The sequence below is a fragment of the Penaeus japonicus genome, unplaced genomic scaffold (assembly GCF_977035675.1).
Source record: "Penaeus japonicus unplaced genomic scaffold, GWHDUDI00000001_assembly GWHDUDI00000018, whole genome shotgun sequence".
Lineage (NCBI taxonomy): Eukaryota > Metazoa > Arthropoda > Malacostraca > Decapoda > Penaeidae > Penaeus > Penaeus japonicus.
Genome location: NW_028234420.1, coordinates 25,914,781 through 25,932,280, shown reverse-complemented (window position 1 = coordinate 25,932,280; position 17,500 = coordinate 25,914,781). Strand labels below are relative to the sequence as shown.

Below are 17,500 nucleotides of genomic sequence, written 5' to 3'. Positions count from 1 at the left end.
TCCTCGACACACTCTTCAACTGGTCAGGTGCAGCGAAACGATACTAACCAAGAACTTGCTGCCAGGACTTTCCCTCGTATTTTTAATGTCCTTTTTTCTCAATTAAAAGTTCATTCATGTTTGCTGAGACTGGCGGGCGGAGGGAGGGAGGCAAGCAAACAGACAGGTTTGTAAGGAAGGCAAGAAGAGAGAGAGAGAGAGAGAGAGAGAGAGAGAGAGAGAGAGAGAGAGAGAGAGAGAGAGAGAGAGAGAGAGAGAGAGAGAGAGAGAGAGAGAGAGAGAGAGAGCAAAAAAAAAATCATAAACTGAAATAATAAAAAGGGGACAAAGAGCAAGAGAGCAAGATCCCAAAATTTGTCATTCGGAGATGAAGCGAGCGGAGGGGAAAAAGCCCGCAAGACGGTGGCCCATTTCGAGTCTCTTGGCCGCCCGATGGAGTTGCACCTCGGGCTCGGGACGCCAGCTGTTGCGGGTGGAAATGACCGTTAAGCCGTGACGATTGGCGAACCGTGCTCTGTTCCGCGGGGATTTTATACTCTTATTATGACTTCTTTCGAGAGAGTTGGTGCCGTTTATGAGCCGGAACTGCTCGGATGAGTCTCTGACAATTACGGGTGACAATAAAAGCGGCGGGTCTTCTACATTACGCATTCATGTACACGAAAATGAGCGCGTGCGGTTGACGCTGTGGCTGTAAAAGTCTCTTCAAACTCAGAATAAAGAGGCGCGCAAGCGATAGCAAATGGCAAGACAAACGGATTAGACAAGAGAAGGAAAGTGATTGAAAGAAAAAGACACAAAGGGCAAAAGGAGAAGAATAAGAAAAGCTGAAAGAGACAAAGAAGAGGATGACGAAGAGCGGCGTAGCGAACGCAAGCTGCTTCTCCTCAAGATGAGGGAGTGTTTACGCGGAGGAAATGCCCATCGTGCCGCCGTCCCTTCACCTCCGCTGACTGTAACTAGTACCTCCGTCGGGGGGCACTCTCGCCCTGCTTCGCTCGCTGCCTGCTTCTAGTTTCCCTGCCTCGCTCCAGCGCCTGTGTCACCTCCTTTCTTTGTATCTTACTATTTTCCTCCATGCTATCGTCTTTCCTTCAATATCATTTATTGAATCAATTTCGCTCTCCTTTCTCCTCGTTTCGTACTTGGTATAACTTTTTCTTTTTGTTGTATAGTGTAATCATTTCGAGTCATATTTCGTATCCCAATGCTATTCTTTTTCTTTTTGTTGTATAGTGTAATTATTTCGAGTCATATTTCGTATCCCAATGCTATATCTCCTTCCATGGACTCTTCTTGAATCTCCTACATCTCCATTTCCTTTCTTCCCACTTCTATAACTAATTCCTTCTTCTTCTTCTCCTCCTCTTTTTTTCTCTTTCTCCTCCTTCCCCTTCCCTTCCTCCCGCGCTCCCTAGACTCTCGTTGTAACTCATACTAGGGTGTGGTAATCTCGCGCATCGTCTTCACCCAGGCGCTGCTGGGGTACTGCTAGCGTCTCGGCGTGTTATCAGGTACGGCGTGGCAGGCGTTGTCGAGGAACCCCTGCCCCATCCCGCCTTCCCCCATCCCCCTTCATCGTCCTACCTCCCTCCCTCCCTCCCTCCTTCGCTCTCTCCATCCTCTTCGTACTCATCCTACCATTTCCCCTCCTAACCACCCTCCTCGTTCCTAACTCTCTCCCCCCCTCCCCTGCTGCTGCTCCTCTCCTCTCCTCTCCTCCTCCTCCTCCTCCTCCTCCTCCTCCTCCTCCTCCTCCTCCTCCTCCTCCTCCTCCTCCTCCTCCTCCTCCTCCTCCTCCTCCTCCTCCTCCTCCTCCTCTCTCCTTCCCTCCCTCCCCGCCTCCTCCTGTCGTTATCTTGCCTTGTCATCTCTCCTGGACTGATGTGTTTACTCGATCCTCTCCCATGATTCCTGTGGCCTTCTGTTCCCTGGGCCCGGCGAGGCATCGGCTGTTGTGATCCCTTCTTGGAGACTGACTCCTCCCACCCGCCTGGTTCCCCTCCCCTCGTGGGCGTGTGGGCGTCAGAGCGTGGGCAGTCTTGTGAGCGTTTTCGCGGGCGTGTGAGCATGGACGGTCTGTCTCGTGAGCGTCTTCGTGGGCGTACGGGCGTGGGGTTTGTTTGAGTGCCAGGCGGTGGTTTTGACCTTTGGAAGCATTTTTTGTTATGGTGTTCGCTCTTCATTTACGCCGAAATATGTTGTGCATTAAATTTACAAAAAAAAAAAAGAAAAAGAAAAAAAATCATGGTCGCGAAAGTAAAAATAATGGTATGTATAGTCGAAAAGTCTCCCATCTATTATTCAGTAATGGTATAAAAGAACAACACATTTCTATTTTTGAAGTCGAAAACAACTTCACTTTGCAAACTTTTTCCCTTAATTATTTTACCCTTAAAATACCACGCTGGCATTTGCGATTCCTTTCCCTCCTCTCTCCTTCATTCCACCCGCATACAAGATGCATGACTGTGTGTGTGTGTGTGTGTGTGTGTGTGTGTGTGTGTGTGTGTGTGTGTGTGTGTGTGTGTGTGTGTGTGTGTGTGTGTGTGTGTGTGTGTGTGTGTGTGTGTGTGTGTGTGTGTGTGTGTGTGTGTGTGCGCGCGCGCGTGTGTGTGTTTGTGTGCGTATGCGTGTGTGTGTGCGGGTGTAAGTGTGCGTATGCGTGTGCACGTGTGTGCGCACAAACGTAAGCCATCACGCACACCTGGCCACCCACGACCTCGCACACGGGCACAAAATCCCGGCAACCGCCTGTGTAATGATCCCTGTACACCGCGGCCGCACCGCCGTGTTTGTCGAGTCCACACAATATACAGACTGCTGACTCAACCCCTTTGTCAAGTACGAAGTGTAAACAAGCCGTCTATTGCTCAAGCGGCTGATATGTGCTTGTTTCCATGAATGCCGTCGCGGGCCCGGAAGGGAGCTGGAGGGCGGCCGGCGGAAGTCCAAGAGGAGAGAGAGACGCGAAAGGGAGACGTGGGAGAGGAAATCAGAAAAATAGGGGAAGAGGGGAGGTTTCTCGAATAAAAGAGGAGGAAAAGGAGGACTTACTTTACTGAATTGTCGCGGGAAAAGGGATGCGATTTCGCTTCAAGAAATGGTAAAAGTGGGCCCCTTTCTTGCACAATCGCCAAGTGAAAAATAACACTAAATTCAAATGAGGAAAAGGAAGGAGTTCCTTCTCTTAAGATCGTCCCAAAAGAAGCTGAAAGATATCCAGCAAGAAGTGGAGGAAGAAAGACAAACGGCGAAAGATTTCCAACAAGAAGCGAGAAGAAAACTAAACTTACCCCTGAATCGTCGACAGAAAATCCAAAAAAAAGGACCGACAGTCGTACTTACCTAAGAATCGCCAATTAAAACCCAAAGATCTCAAAAGTATAACAAGAGCAGATAGTCGTACTTACCGCAGAATCGTCGCCACCACCACCACCGTCGTTGTCGTCAGGCCCTGCTCGAGCGTCGACTGCAAAATAAAAGAGAGAAAATGAAGTTTGAATAAATATGCAAACTCTAACTTTAATATTCATACTTTGCTGCTACCTCTGACTTAATCATGCACCCCAAAAACCTTTACACTCAGCACATTATCTAATCGTCCGCTGACACGCAGAACAAAGAATAAATTCAAAATATCAACAAATATTTGTATTATCTATAAACACCCACTAAAAGCGGCCGTTAAATTCACGATAACAGAATAAACAGCACGTTCGACAAGGCTTCGTAATCCATAAATACTCTTTCAACAATAATCAGCTTCCTAGACATGAATTCGAATATTCACACATGGCCGCAATGCAAATGTATACAAAATAATAAAATTCAATTTGTTGCGCTAGGTTTCAACATGTGCAACATCTCTTTTACAGAAAAAAAAACCCTAGAGTAAATTGCCTACACAATTCGTCTGTCAACGCAACAACGATGGTGAAGATGCATGGTGCTTGATTGAAAAGTAAGCTTGTCTGTCAGTCGCCCAGGCTGGTTTTGTTTGTTTGTTTGTCTGTCTGTCAATATTGTTTTGCACACCTCTCATCGGGTACGTGTATGTGTGTGAATTTACATAAGAAAATGTGTTTACGAATGTGTGAATGTATGTACGTCTGCGTGTTGTACACGGAAGGCTTCCTCTAAAACTCGCTTCCATGAACAATATCTCATCATTTGCATACAATCGCGGCGGGACCCGGGCACACTTCCGTCGCCGTGGGCTCGCCAAGTACAGATAACAATGAATTTCTCACAACAGGCCAATGTTTCGCTCCCTCCTTCCCCCTCCAATCCCAGTCCCCTCCAGTCCCTTCCCCTCCCTACCCCATACCACTACCCCATACAACTCCCTCCTATTACTTACTCACTCCATACCACTCCCTCCCATCTCCCCCTCGCTCCCTCCCGTCCTCTCCCCTCCCTCTCTGCCTCCCCGTTATCTCAACCCCCCGAGGTGAAGCGAGGAGGCTGGCTGGCTCGCGCAGGATATCCGGCAATCGTTTGATAAAGAGGGAAAAAATGCACCACGTGGTTAATACATATTGTCGGCGACCTTTGATATCCTTATACGTCTGCGAGAGCAAATAGCCATACACTTTGAACCTTCCTGCCAATTGCGGGAGTGATTCACTTGAGGCTGACTAAATGGAGGTCAATGATTGGTTGAATCGAGATCGACAGCTGATGTCTAGCCAGTCAGGGGGCATGAAAGCTGAATCATCACAAGCACAGTCAGGGAATGAAATTATGCATCTATGCATCATAGAAGCCGAATTCATAGTTTGTTCATAAAGATAGTAGAAGGTAAATACTACTACTACTACTAATGATAATAATAATTATAGTAATAATAACAATCATCATAATAGAAACAATAATAACATCATAATCATTATTATTATTGTTAATGATGATAATAATAAATAAATATAGCAATGACAGCAGCTATATCAATAAACATACCATTCAGTAAATGCATAATATATGATAATGCGTGCAAGTAAAACATACAAGATAACCGAAGAAACTCCTGTAAAAAGTAATACAAGAATGCATGTATAAAAAAAATACCGACAAATACAAATGTGAAAATAAGTCAAACTGTGACTACTATATTCATGTAACAGAATCACCAACCACTGAAGCTGAAATCTGTTCATTTTGCTTCGCTCACCGGCACAAAATCCATTAATATATATGTGTATTTTTCACAAAAATACTATGCATGATACACCACGCAACTAAAAATATAAACTCCTAAATTCAATCCAGTTTTATCTGGTAACAGTGCAACCCACATCCATCAACGAAACATCCACTAACTTTAACAAAGATATAAACAAAAAGTATGCGTAACTTCATCTGCATGTCATAAAGCGAAATGGGGGAGGGGAGGACGGAGGGTGGAGGAGAGAGGGAGAGGAGTGGGAAGGGAAAAGAGGAGGGAGGGAAAAGGAGAGAGGAAGAGGAGTGGGAGGGGAAAAGAAGACGGAGGGAAAAGGAGAGAGGAAGGGAAGTGGGGAGGGGAGGATGGAGGGAGGAGGAGAGAGGGAGAGGAGTGGGAGGGAGACAGAGGTAGGAGGGAAAAGAAGAGAAGGAGTGGAGTGGGAGGGGAAAAGAAGGCGGAGGGAAAAGAAGGGAGGAAAGAAAAGAGGGGAGGGAGAGGAATTTGAAGGGAAGGAGGGAGGGAGAGGAATGGGGAGGGAGAAACAGGGACAGAAGGAAAAGGAAGAATGGAGGGGAAGGAAGGAGGGAGAAGAAGATAGGGAAGGAAGGAGGGAGGGAAAAGGAGGAAGGAGGGGAAGGATAAGAATGGGAGAGGAAAGAAAAGGAGAGAAAATAAAGTAGAGAGGAAACAGAGAAGGAAAGAGAAGAGATAAAGACAGGAGAGAAAACTAGAGAACAAAGAAGAGAAGAAAAAAAAAAACAGAAAATAGAAAACCATGACCCTGCCAACCAACACTGCGGAGGAAGCCCCCCCCCCCCCATCTTCCTCGACCGCTCTGCCATACCTCCAGGAGAAGCAGCCACTTACGACCTCACATCCGGCTAAAACAAGAGGCCAAGTGACTGCAGGTTTTGAAAAGGGACAGCCATATCCCCGCGCATGGGTTAATCAAGGAGGAAAAGGGCGGAGGGGGTGGAATGACTGTTCCTAAAGAAAGATAGAAAGAACGAGAGAGAAAGAGAGAGAGAGAGAGAGAGAGAGAGAGAGAGAGAGAGAGAGAGAGAGAGAGAGAGAGAGGGAGGGAGGGAGGGAGGGAGGGAGGGAGGGAAGGAGGAGAAGAGAAAGGGAGGAGGGGAGAGAGGGAGGGAGAGGGAGGGAGGGAGGAAGGAGGGAGGAAGGGAGGGAAGGAGGGAGGGAGGAGGAGAAGGGAGAGGAAAGGGAGAGAAGGAGGAGGAGGGAGAGGAAAGGGAGAGAGAGAGGAGGAGAGAGAGAGGAAGAGAGAGGAGGGAGAGAAGAGAGAGAGAGAGGGAAGAGGAGAGAGAGGAGAGAGGGAGGAGGAGAAGGAGAGGAGAGAGAGAGAGGAGGAGAGAGAGGAGGAGAGAGAGGGGAAGAGAGAGAGGAGGAGAGAGGGAGGGAGGGAGGGAGAGAGGAGAGAGAGAAGGGAGAGAGAGGAGAGAGAGGGAGGGAGGGAGGGAGGGAGGGAGGGAGGGAGGGAGAGGGGGAGAGGGAAGGAGAGGGAGAGGGAGAGGGAGGGAGAGAGAGAGAGAGAGAGAGAGAAAAGAGAGAGAGAGAGAGAGAGAGAGAGAGAGAGAGGGAGAGAGAGAGAGAGAGAGAGAGAGGAGAGAGAGGAGAGAGAGAGTAGAGAGAGAGTAGAGAGGAGAGAGAAGAGAGAGAGAGAGAGAGAGAGAGAGAGAGAGAGAGAGAGAGAGAGAGAGGAGGGGGAAGAGAGAGAGAGAAGGGAGGAGAGAGAGAGAGAGAGAGAGAGAGAGAGAGAGAGAGAGAGAGAGAGAGAGAGAGAGAGAGAGAGAGAGAGAGGGAGAGAGAGAGAGCGAACAGACAGAGACAGAGAGAGATTAAAAAATAAAAAGTTGGAAGATCAAGACGTAGCCCCTGCAAAATAAAAACGTAAAGAAATTTTAAAAATACGCAACCGCAAGAATAAGAAGATACACAACGAGGCAGTAACACGTAACCCCAAACAAGAGGAAAAGAAACACAAACAAACACTCCACAGAAGACAAGAAAAAAAACTCCCTTGAAGAAACAGCGAAGGAAAAGACCCTCGAAAACTGAATGTTGATGAGAAAGAAAGGCAGCCTGACAGCCTTGGAATCTGGCCATTAATAAAGACCAGGCCAGAAGTGGGATGCGCGCTGAATAGCTAAGATAGAGAGGTAACAGGGAGCAAAGGAGGGAACTAGCTGGCTGCGGTTTTAATGTGTGTGTTCGGATGGGGAAGATCGTTGGGTTTTCTGAAGAAAAAAAAAGATGGAGGCACAGCGCATGGATGCCATTTGTTACATGTTACAATAGACGTTGGTTTCTCGATTATAGTCCTATACGACTCCTTAGGATCGTGCGGCAAAGAATAATGAATAAGGGGAATGTACTGCGCCACGATGTGTCGTGTTTCTGATAGCATTGATTAAACTTCAAAACATATATGTCTAGAGAGAGAGAATCCCCTTGAGATCGATCCCAAGACGCAGAGAAAGCGTGGCCAGGAGCGAGCACCCGATAATCACAGCCTGGCGAAGAACACCCGCTAACATCCGCCTCCTCGCAGCAGCATCGGGAGCTCGTCTCACTCGGCAGCCTCGCTCAACTCACTCCTTCCTCGAGATGCTGACTTTGCTCTTTGGTGAGGCGAGCCGCATCCCCTCCAGCCAGGCCTTGGGACGTAAACAATGGCACGTGGCGAGGGGGAGGGGGAGGGAGAGGGGGAGGGAAGACGAAACCAAGCAAGATGCGAAGTGTGAGAGATAATAAGCAAAGGAAAGGAGAAAAAATCCGTCAAGTGTCTAAGCAACTGGGCATGACGGCGCTGCCTGGTTGCCTAGCCTCGCAACGCGGCTCCGGGATGCTCTGTGAAAGCGACTGGATTACTGGAGATCAAGCGCTAACGGCATCGGCTCGGATGATCCCGCGCCAGACGGATAAGCAGATTGACTCACAATCCGTGCAGGCGGGCTCGGTTAACAAGAAAATCAAACTGTTTACGTAACGATCGCGGGGCGAGCTTCTGACACCGAGCTCCGCATCAGATACGCAGAAGCTACAACTCACCCACCCTCCCTGCCTGCTATGACATCTACAGCATCCCACACAAAGCAAAGCAATAAACAATTAAACAAACAAACAAACAAACACAAGGCACAGCTGACTCCCAAATATAAATAACCTCCTCTCTACTAAGTGTGTGTAATCCCCACAGGGCAGCGAGGGGCGTAAATAGAACGGAGAATAAACAAGAAGAGAGGGCTTCCAACCCGCCCAACGCCCGCCGCCCAGCCCGAGTCCCCCTCCGCCAGCAGTGGGACTCCTCGCCGCCCCTGAGAAGCGATGGCACTCCTGTCTTACTCCGTTCCTTCCTTCCCCTTATATCAATTAGCTTAAGAGCTCCGTGTGACTGCTCTGGCAAATTCCTTCACCCAATTACACGGCTCCCTCATGCATTTCCCCTTGAAGCTCTCGATTTAATGTTTCTAATGGATGCTATTATGCTCTCCCCCTGTGTGTAAAATCTCCAACACGGCATTTCAAGTTACATTAACAATGATTCACTTTCTATCTTTTTTTCCCACCGGTCTGTGCATGCTCTCGTGAAACAGATCTGGAAATGTCAGCTTTTTTTCCTCTCGCAAAGAGCACCCATTTGGACACGACCTCCCCTTCTATTCGGGAGTCATTTTCTCCTCCCCTTCCGCCTTTTATTCCATGTCAAATGTTTTGCTTATGCGATTCAATTACCTGTTCGCCGTTTCTATTGTTTACATTGTCGTTTATACTCTGGGATCTAGGTGTCGCTTTTTCTAAAATCTACGATTTTCTTTCCAACTCCATTCTTTAAAATTCTTTCTTCTGTTATATAATTTTACTGATGTCTTTTGTCTATCACCTCTTTTTTCTCCCTTCCCTCCTCTCTCCTTCTTTCCCTCTGAACCCCAGTGTCTATTATTCTCCAGCACTTTTTTTCCCATTCCTAATTTTGCAATGTCGTCTTCTGCGTCTTATTCCACGTGATGTCACAAACTGGTTTTCTGTTTTTCTTGTCCTCTGACATTAGCATCCGTATAAATTCCTGCCTGAGGACATAATACGAATGCTCATTTTCGCACAAAGGAATTTCCTTGTATCAACATCAACATATATCTTCCAGACAGCCTAGTAGGAGACTTGCAAGGGATATTTGTATGTCCTCTGTCTGACGATTCCGTGACAATGCCGGTGTGAAGAGTCGGCTGGGGTGATGGGCGGCACGTTCAGTGCAAAGCCTCGCTCGGGACTCCGCCGAGACAAGACTAAAAAAGACGTAGGAGGAGAGAGTCCCGTGTCGCGACACACGGGCCTTTTATCGTCCGACTGCACAACCACATTACGCTGCGACAAGGGCTTTTACAGCCTCGCTCCGCCTCGCTCCCTTGCATCTGCCCCGGCGAGGTGGCTGGTGGTGCGGCTTCTCGGGGGAGCGCTGCTGTTGCATCTTGAGCTGATGCTGTCCTGCTGCTGTTTCTGCTGTGCTGGGTCTTGTCTGTCTGTCATGCTTGCTTGCTATGTCTGAGGGAATATTCTAGGCGTGGTAGAATGCTATGCTGTGTCGCTTTGTCAGAATTATCGGTCGGAGGAATCTGTAGTCTTGCGTCTCTTGATGAGTATCTCCGTCTTGTTTGTTGTGGGACGAGAATCTGCCGCAATAAATGCGCTTTAACTACTGATAAAATTCCTCCTTGGAACTTCAAACTGTTTAGCTTCTAAATGTGAGAAGATATTTTCGTTTTCTCGTGTCATCGGCGTGAGCCTTGCAATTACCTTTGATGTCCCCGTGTCCTCCATCAGCGAGGCCAAGTGCGAGGCCTCTGCTGCCTGATGACAGTGTCTGCCTGCAGGCTACACCCTCCCCCTCCGTGTCACTCTTCATAGCCTTCCTGCACCCTGTCCGCACACCCACTTTTGTTTATTCTTTCTTTCACCTTCCCACCTATGCCAGGGATTGCACAAGGTTTAATCGCCTAATCACATAACCGATGAGCCGGGTGACACCACACATAAGAAACAGCAAACACAATACTACGAAGCCGATAAAGGATAGAAGGAAATCATAAAGCCTCATCGGCCGCCTCCCCGCCCGTCCTCCTCGACCTTGAGCCTAGACTGCGTGCCGTCACACGCCCGTGTTGTCAACTCGCAGCCCGTCCGTCGCGTCTTGCACTCACGCCCAGGTGTGTTTCGTAATCCGGCGTGCATGCGGCTCCACTACAACCTGGGATCGCTCTCGAAACCTTGGATGCTTTTCTCACGCCCTGCCCCGTGGCTGCATGTAAAGCAAATCGAATTGCGTTTTTTCACTGTCACAGAACGTCAATCACGAGCTGCCATGCAAAACGCCACGGACGGAGACATTCATGAGGCCGGTGCAAGACTCGAGATTACCTATCGCTTAATTGACTGCGCATGGGGGTGCGGGTGGGGGATGGGGGGACTCCAATGCAAGTTTACCTACAGCAACTACCTACCGAAAAGCCATTAACCCGAGCGACTTGTACAATTAAATATGGACATCTGAACATAATTTATGGCCGCAGATTACCCAGCCAGTCTTGGTGTAAGTTGTAAAATGGTGACAAAGAATGATACGAGCAATCACAAGCCATTCAGGCGAGCTGAAAACTAGTTTACTGCTCTGCCTAACAAGACACAGAATACACGACCAGGTCGAAAATCGCTTCTTGCAATATGCCTGCAAACACACAAAATAATTGAAGCTACACGCACTCCCTCTTTCCTTCCTTCCTTTCCTCCTTTGGTCTGCTTGCTTTGTCCTCTTGCATCCTTCATACCCTCTCTTCCTTTTTCATACCCCCCTTCCTTTCTCATTCTCGCTCTCTCCCCTCCCTTTTCTTCTACCCTTCCTCCTTCCCTTCTCCTTAACTTCCCTACCTATCTCGTTTTCACTCCCTTCCATCCTTCCTCTCTTCCTTCCCTACCTCCTACCGCCGCTCCCTCCCTCCCTCTCTCCCTCTCTCCCTCCCTCCCTCCCTCTCCCTCTTCCCCCACTCTACAACAACGGAGCGGACATCAAGCTAATCCGATGTCCTCGCCACGTGAAAGCTACGAGCGAAAATTAACGATCGGACTCAAATTCCAATGCCTCGCTAATTACGCCGGGGCCGCGCGAGGTATATAATTATCAGCCTCGCAGCATGTCGACAACCTCCCCCTCCCCCTCCCCTTCCCCCGACCCCAACGTATTCGCCCGCCCTTTCCCAGACAGTAAAACGTACAGTATCTTTCCCGATCCAACCCGAGAGTAGTTTATATTGGATCCATAAAACACTAACGTCTGCTGATTAACTTCGCCGGCTCCTCTCCCCCGCGATAACGTTTCCCGCACAAACGTTCCTCGGGAAATGACTTCATCAGACAGCGCCGGGAGAACGATGACTAGACTAGCTTCGAGGGGAGAAAGGGGTGAGGGAGAGAGAGAGGGGAGAAGGGGAAAGAGGAAAGAGGGGAAGGGGCGGGGAAGGGATAAAACGAACCCAATCTAGATATCCGATTCTTCGGCTAATTATCGAACGCGTTTTATGGAGGAGTCGGAAATCAAGGCTTCATCAGGGCGGTTTCCTTTTTCCTATGGCATCCTTCGCCCCCCCCCCCCCGTCCCTGAAGACGCGAATCACCTTATGGCTCGCTCGCTCTCTATCACCCTCACTCTTACATTCTTTTGCCTTATTATATCCCTCTTAATCCCCATTTCCTCTACACTATACCCCAACCCTCTTCCTCTAATCCTCCGTCATTTGTCCCTCCTCCTCTCCTCTCCCTTCCCCACCCTCCCCCTCCCCCTCCCGCTCCCCCCTCCCTCCTCCTCCTCCTCCTCCTACTACTACTACTACTACTCCTATTCCTATTCCTACTCCTATTCCTACTCCTACTTCTATTATTCCTGCTTTTCAACCCTTTCCTCCTCTTCTATCTCCTTCCTTCCTTCCTTCCTTCCTTCCCCCTCCCCCTCCCCCTCCCCCTCCCTCCCCCTCCCCCTCCTCCTCCTCCTCCTCCTCTTAGTGAATTAGACATCTTCGTCAGCAAAGGTGTCTCGGAGAAGGACTAATGAATGAACGATGCTGATTGACAGGCCCGTGATGGCTGATGTTGGACGAGATGAGACTGGGAAAGATGCTGCATATCGTTTGGAAAAGGAGGAGGAAAAGAAGGAGGAAAAGAAGGAGGAATAGGAGGAGCAGGGAGATAGAAGAGGAGGAAAGGGTTGAAAAGGAGAAGGAGGAGGAGGAGGAGGAGGAGGAGAAGGGAGATAGAGGAGAGGGTTGAAAAAGAGGAGAAAGAAGAGAAGGAAAGGGATGAAAGGGATGAAAAGGAGGAGGAGGAGGAGGAGGAAGAAGAGGGGAGGAGGAGGAGCGGGGGAAGGAGGAGGGAGAGGAGGAGGAGGAGGAGGAGGAGGAGGAGGAGGAGGAGGAGGAGGAGGAGGAGGGGGAGTAGGAGGGAGATAGAAGAAGAGGAAAGGGTTGAAAAGGAGGAGAAAGAAAAGGAGGAGGAAGAGGAGGAGGAGGAGGAAGACGAAGGGAGACGCAAAAGTAGTAGTAACAGTATTAAGAACAACAATAAAAAAGCAAATGCTCTGAATGAGCAAATGCATCGCGTATAATGTAATATGCATGTTCTAAGGTAAGTAACAAATGTTGGCGTACACTTGGCTATTAGGGGGGAATTGGAGGCCATTCATTGTTTATATAAAAGTGGTAGGAGCAGCAGTAGCAGGCGAAGGAGAAGGAGAAGGAGAAGGAGGAGAAGGAGGAGGAGGAGGAGGAAGGAGGAGAAAGAGCAAAAGAAAGATGACGGGAAAACTCAGAGAGAGAGGGAATGGGAATGGGGAAAAGGATTCAGATGAGCGAACGAAGGGAGAGAGAACACGAAAGGGGTAAAGGGGAGGAGGGGGGAGGAGGGGGGAGGGAGGAGGGAGAGGCCGAAATTAGGTGCCGATGATTTTGATCCACTCGGGCGACCGGACCCGAATGGGATCCCGACACTCTACCATTAATCTCCTTCACGCCCCTCTCTGCATCCTTCATTCGATACGGTTCTTTCTTTCTTTCCCTTCCCCTTCTTCTTACTGCTCTTCTTCTTCTTCTTCTTCTTCTTCTTCTTCTTCTTCTTCTTCTTCTTCTTCTTCTTCTTCTTCTTCTTCTTCTTCTACTTCTACTTCTACTTCTACTTCTACTTCTACTTCTACTTCTACTTCTTCTTCTTCTTATGTCGATCTGTTTGTCTATTGTTTCTCTTTTCTTCCCAATCTCAATTCCTTTACACCCCCCCCTTCTCTCTCTCTCTCTCTCTCTCTCTCTCTCTCTCTCTCTCTCTCTCTCTCTCTCTCTCTCTCTCTCTCTCACTCACTCACTCACTCACTCACTCACTCACTCACTCACTCACTCACTCACTCTCTCTCTCTCTCACTCTCTCTCTCTCTCTCTCTCTCTCTCACACACACACACACACACACACACACACACACACACACACACACACACACACACACACACACACACACACACACACACACACGCTCCCTTCACTTGAACTCCCGCTATCACCGCACACAATGCAACAGAAACACGACATCATCAAAGGCCTCGTAAATCCTAAGCCGATTTAATTTCGAGAACAACGTTGATAGCATATAATGAAAGGCGAGATCAAAGGAAACCGTTTCGCTAATATCAGCAAATATAAATTTTCCAAAGTGGAGCCATCAAAGAAACACTTCCTGATTAATCCAAAGCCGAAATAAATCCACTGTGACCCCCATCCCGCCGCCACCACTCCCTTTCGCCCATTCGTCCGCGCCCAATTGACCTCTCCCTTCACCCCATCCCTGACCACCCCGACCCATCCCACCCCAGCCTATCCCCATGAAGAGAGGTCCACTTGCTGAGCCCAAATAGTCACCTTCCGCACTCACTACAGATCCCCCCACCCCTCCCACTCCATGAAAGCGGTCCACTTGGCCAGCCCGCCCCACGCCCCCATGAGGAAAAGTCCACGCGGCACCACCCTCCTCCCCCATGAGGAAAAATCCAATCGGGAAGTCCCCCTCCCCTTCCCCCCATGAAGTGCGGTCCACTTGGCAAACCATTCCCCCATCCTATCCCTCTACCCTACAGAGCGGTCCACTCGGCGACCCCCCTCCCCCCTCCCCCAAATGGTCACCCCTATCCTCATGAAGAGCAACCCCCCCCCTAACGGCCGATACTTCACCCCTTCCTAATCCCGATGAATAGGGTCCAATCGGAGAGCCCCCACCCCCTCGCCAACCCTCCCCCACCCCCACATGCAGGGCGGTCCACTCGGCGAGCGATATGACATGAGAGTGAAGCCGCATGACACTCCCCATGACAGGGGTCGAGTCAACGATGTGAGGTGACGCCGAAACAACGTTACAATTCGAATGACAAAACACTTCACTATATTGATAAAACGAAACGAAACCCTGCCATACAAAAACCCATTTTGTGTGATTTTTTTCTGTCAATGTAACAACTTGCAACGAGTGATGACGAGGGAGGATAAATGGTCACTAATGGCCGAGGGGAGTGATCGCCATTCCTCACTCTCTGACGGCCATGTTCATAAAAACGTCTAGTCTGACCTCCCTTTCTCCTTCTCCTCCTCCTCATCATCACTACCCATTCTTCTCCTTCTTTCCCCTCCTCCTCGGTCCTTCGTTTCCTCTCCCTCCCTTCTCTTCCGGACATGTTTCCTCTTTTTCTCCCTCTTTCTCTTTCCTTCACCCTTTTCTTCGCCACCTCCTTCAACCTCCTCCTTTACACCGTACCTCTCCACCACCCTCCTTCGCCCTACCCCTCTTTCCCCCTCCCAATCCTTCGCCCCTCCTCCTACGCCTCCCCCCCTTCTCCACCCTCCTTTGCCCTCCTCCTCTTTCCCCCACCTACCCCTCTCCTCCATCCTCCATCCTCCATTCCCCCTCCCCTTCCCCACCGTCCTCCTCCTCCTCCTCCTCCTCCTGCGCCTTCTGAAGAGCAAAGGGAGGCGACGGCGGAGAGGGGAGAGACAAAGGGGGTGCATCAAGCTTGAGTTACGAGAGATTATCAGCGCCGGCGTATGGTCGTTGGGTCGTCGTGTCGTCCATTCCTGTCGGGGTTTTCCTGGAGGGCGAGATATCGTCGCCGGCAACGTGTGTGTGAGTGTCCTTCCCATCCCTGCTCTTCTAGTTGTTACTTTTCATTCTTTTACTTCTAGTTTCTTTTATTTGAATTTCTCTACTTTGAATTTTATTAACTAATCCACTTATTTATCAGGAAAGTTTTTTTTTTAATTCAATATTCTCCTTTTTTTCTCTGTTCCATGTTCGTTGCTCCCTCCATTTTCATTTTTAAAAATTCTTTCCTATCTCCCTTATCCTCACCTTTCATTCGCCCAGTCTTTTTTTCAATTTCCTTTTCCTTTCACACTACTATTATTCAGGTTTACTCTTTACTCCCATTTCCCTTCATTCCCCTCCCTGAAGGGGAATGAAGTTACTATTCCTTTCCTTTCCTCTCCTCCGCAGCCGCATCCATACCCCCCCCCCCCCTCATCACGTGGCGTCGGCCTCGCCTCCCACATCCGTCACCATCACTAACCTCGGCATTATAAACTCCATCATTGCCATCGCCAGATTCACTATCACCACCATAAGTGACACTTGTTGAAAAGGTATAAATGAGGATGGATAACCGACCGCCACATAGACACACACACACACACACACACACACACACACACACACACACACACACACACACACACACACACACACACACACACACACACACACATATGTATCATGTCATAACATAGAAACGATTCAGTTACATCTCTTGCTTCTGTGACTACGATAATTCTATTGAACACCCTTGCTTCATTTGTCACAATGAACCTTGTCCACAACTGATATCTCATCGCATCCTCATACCACCGGATCAACGTCACATAGCGAGCGACTACATGTAAAGCCACATGTGCTCACATGCTGGTTACTCGCCCAGTGTAAACACACAGGTGCTCCTTCTCCTTACACCTTACACTCATTATATATCCACACCCGACACACCTTAAAATACATGCATACAATATCTACCCACACCCGACACACCGTAAAATACACCCACACAGTATCTACCCACACCCGACACACACCGTAAAACACATCCACACACTATCAATCCACACCCTATACACTCAAACGCACCTGCACGCCCTCCAGCAACCCCCCACCCCCACCCCCACCCCACACCCGAATATCCACAGCCCAGAGGTCCGCGCAACCCAAGACGAAAAGTTCGCACGGAAGCACGAGTCCGGCAGAAACATTAACTTAATTACTATTGTACGCGGCGAGACTCGGCGGCACTGCTGATGGAATTCATTAGGATATTTACGCGGGCAAGAAGGGCACGCCGACGCGGCTCCAACTCGATGGCGTCAATTATCACCGCCGCCGGAATTAATATTGCTAGTGTGATCAATGGTGTTAACATTATTACAGACTTCGTGCGCTTAATATCTCCGGCGTTATCGTGCATATTAATGTCATTGTCAATACGATTACCGTCGTCTATATAGTTGGGTGGAATGATTTACTTTAATGATGCAATTCTCATTCTCGGCGGTATTTTGGCAACATTCAAATCAGTTTCTGATTTGATTTAACCTCATAAATGTCATCATCTTGGCCTTAATATCTTGGTACGTTTACGGCCACTAAAAACGGGATTAAAAACATGCTATAACTTTCTTATGAAATCCTATTACTGTCACTACAGAGACAGACACGAATTAAAAAACAAAGAACAAAAAGACAAAGAAACAAAAAACAAACAAACAAACAAACAAACACACACGCACGCACGCACACACGCACACACACACACACACACACACACACACACACACACGAGCGCAATCAGTGCCCGGCATCAGGTGGTAATCGAACACCGAGGCGCTCCCCCTGCGACCTGCAATACACACAAACGCCTCCTTGATCAAATCATCAATCTCTAATTTGCACCTTCGGGTTAGCTTATCCGATTATCATTCCTCCTTCGGGGCACAAAACCAATAGCATAACAGCTGATGCAAAGGTTTTTAACAGGACAGCGAAACATTAAAAGATGGTAAAAAATAATAAACCGAAATAAGGCCGTGCATACACATGCATAAACACAAACATAAGTACAGACGCAAACGCTCATGCACGCGCGCGCGCACACACACACACACGCGCGCACGCACACACACACACACACACACACAAACACA

General features: G+C 48.8%; 1 long non-coding RNA gene across 5 annotated transcripts in view; it reads right to left on the bottom strand.

The window, feature by feature from the left end:
• Window positions 1-17,500, bottom strand: part of LOC122257501 (uncharacterized) — a 145,452-nt gene that overhangs the window by 44,538 nt on the left and 83,414 nt on the right. For all 5 annotated transcript variants that reach the window (XR_015191851.1, XR_015191852.1, XR_015191853.1 and 2 more), the window contains exon 4: window positions 3,414-3,472. This is a non-coding gene — a long non-coding RNA (uncharacterized LOC122257501). The remainder of the gene's footprint in view (window positions 1-3,413; window positions 3,473-17,500) is intronic.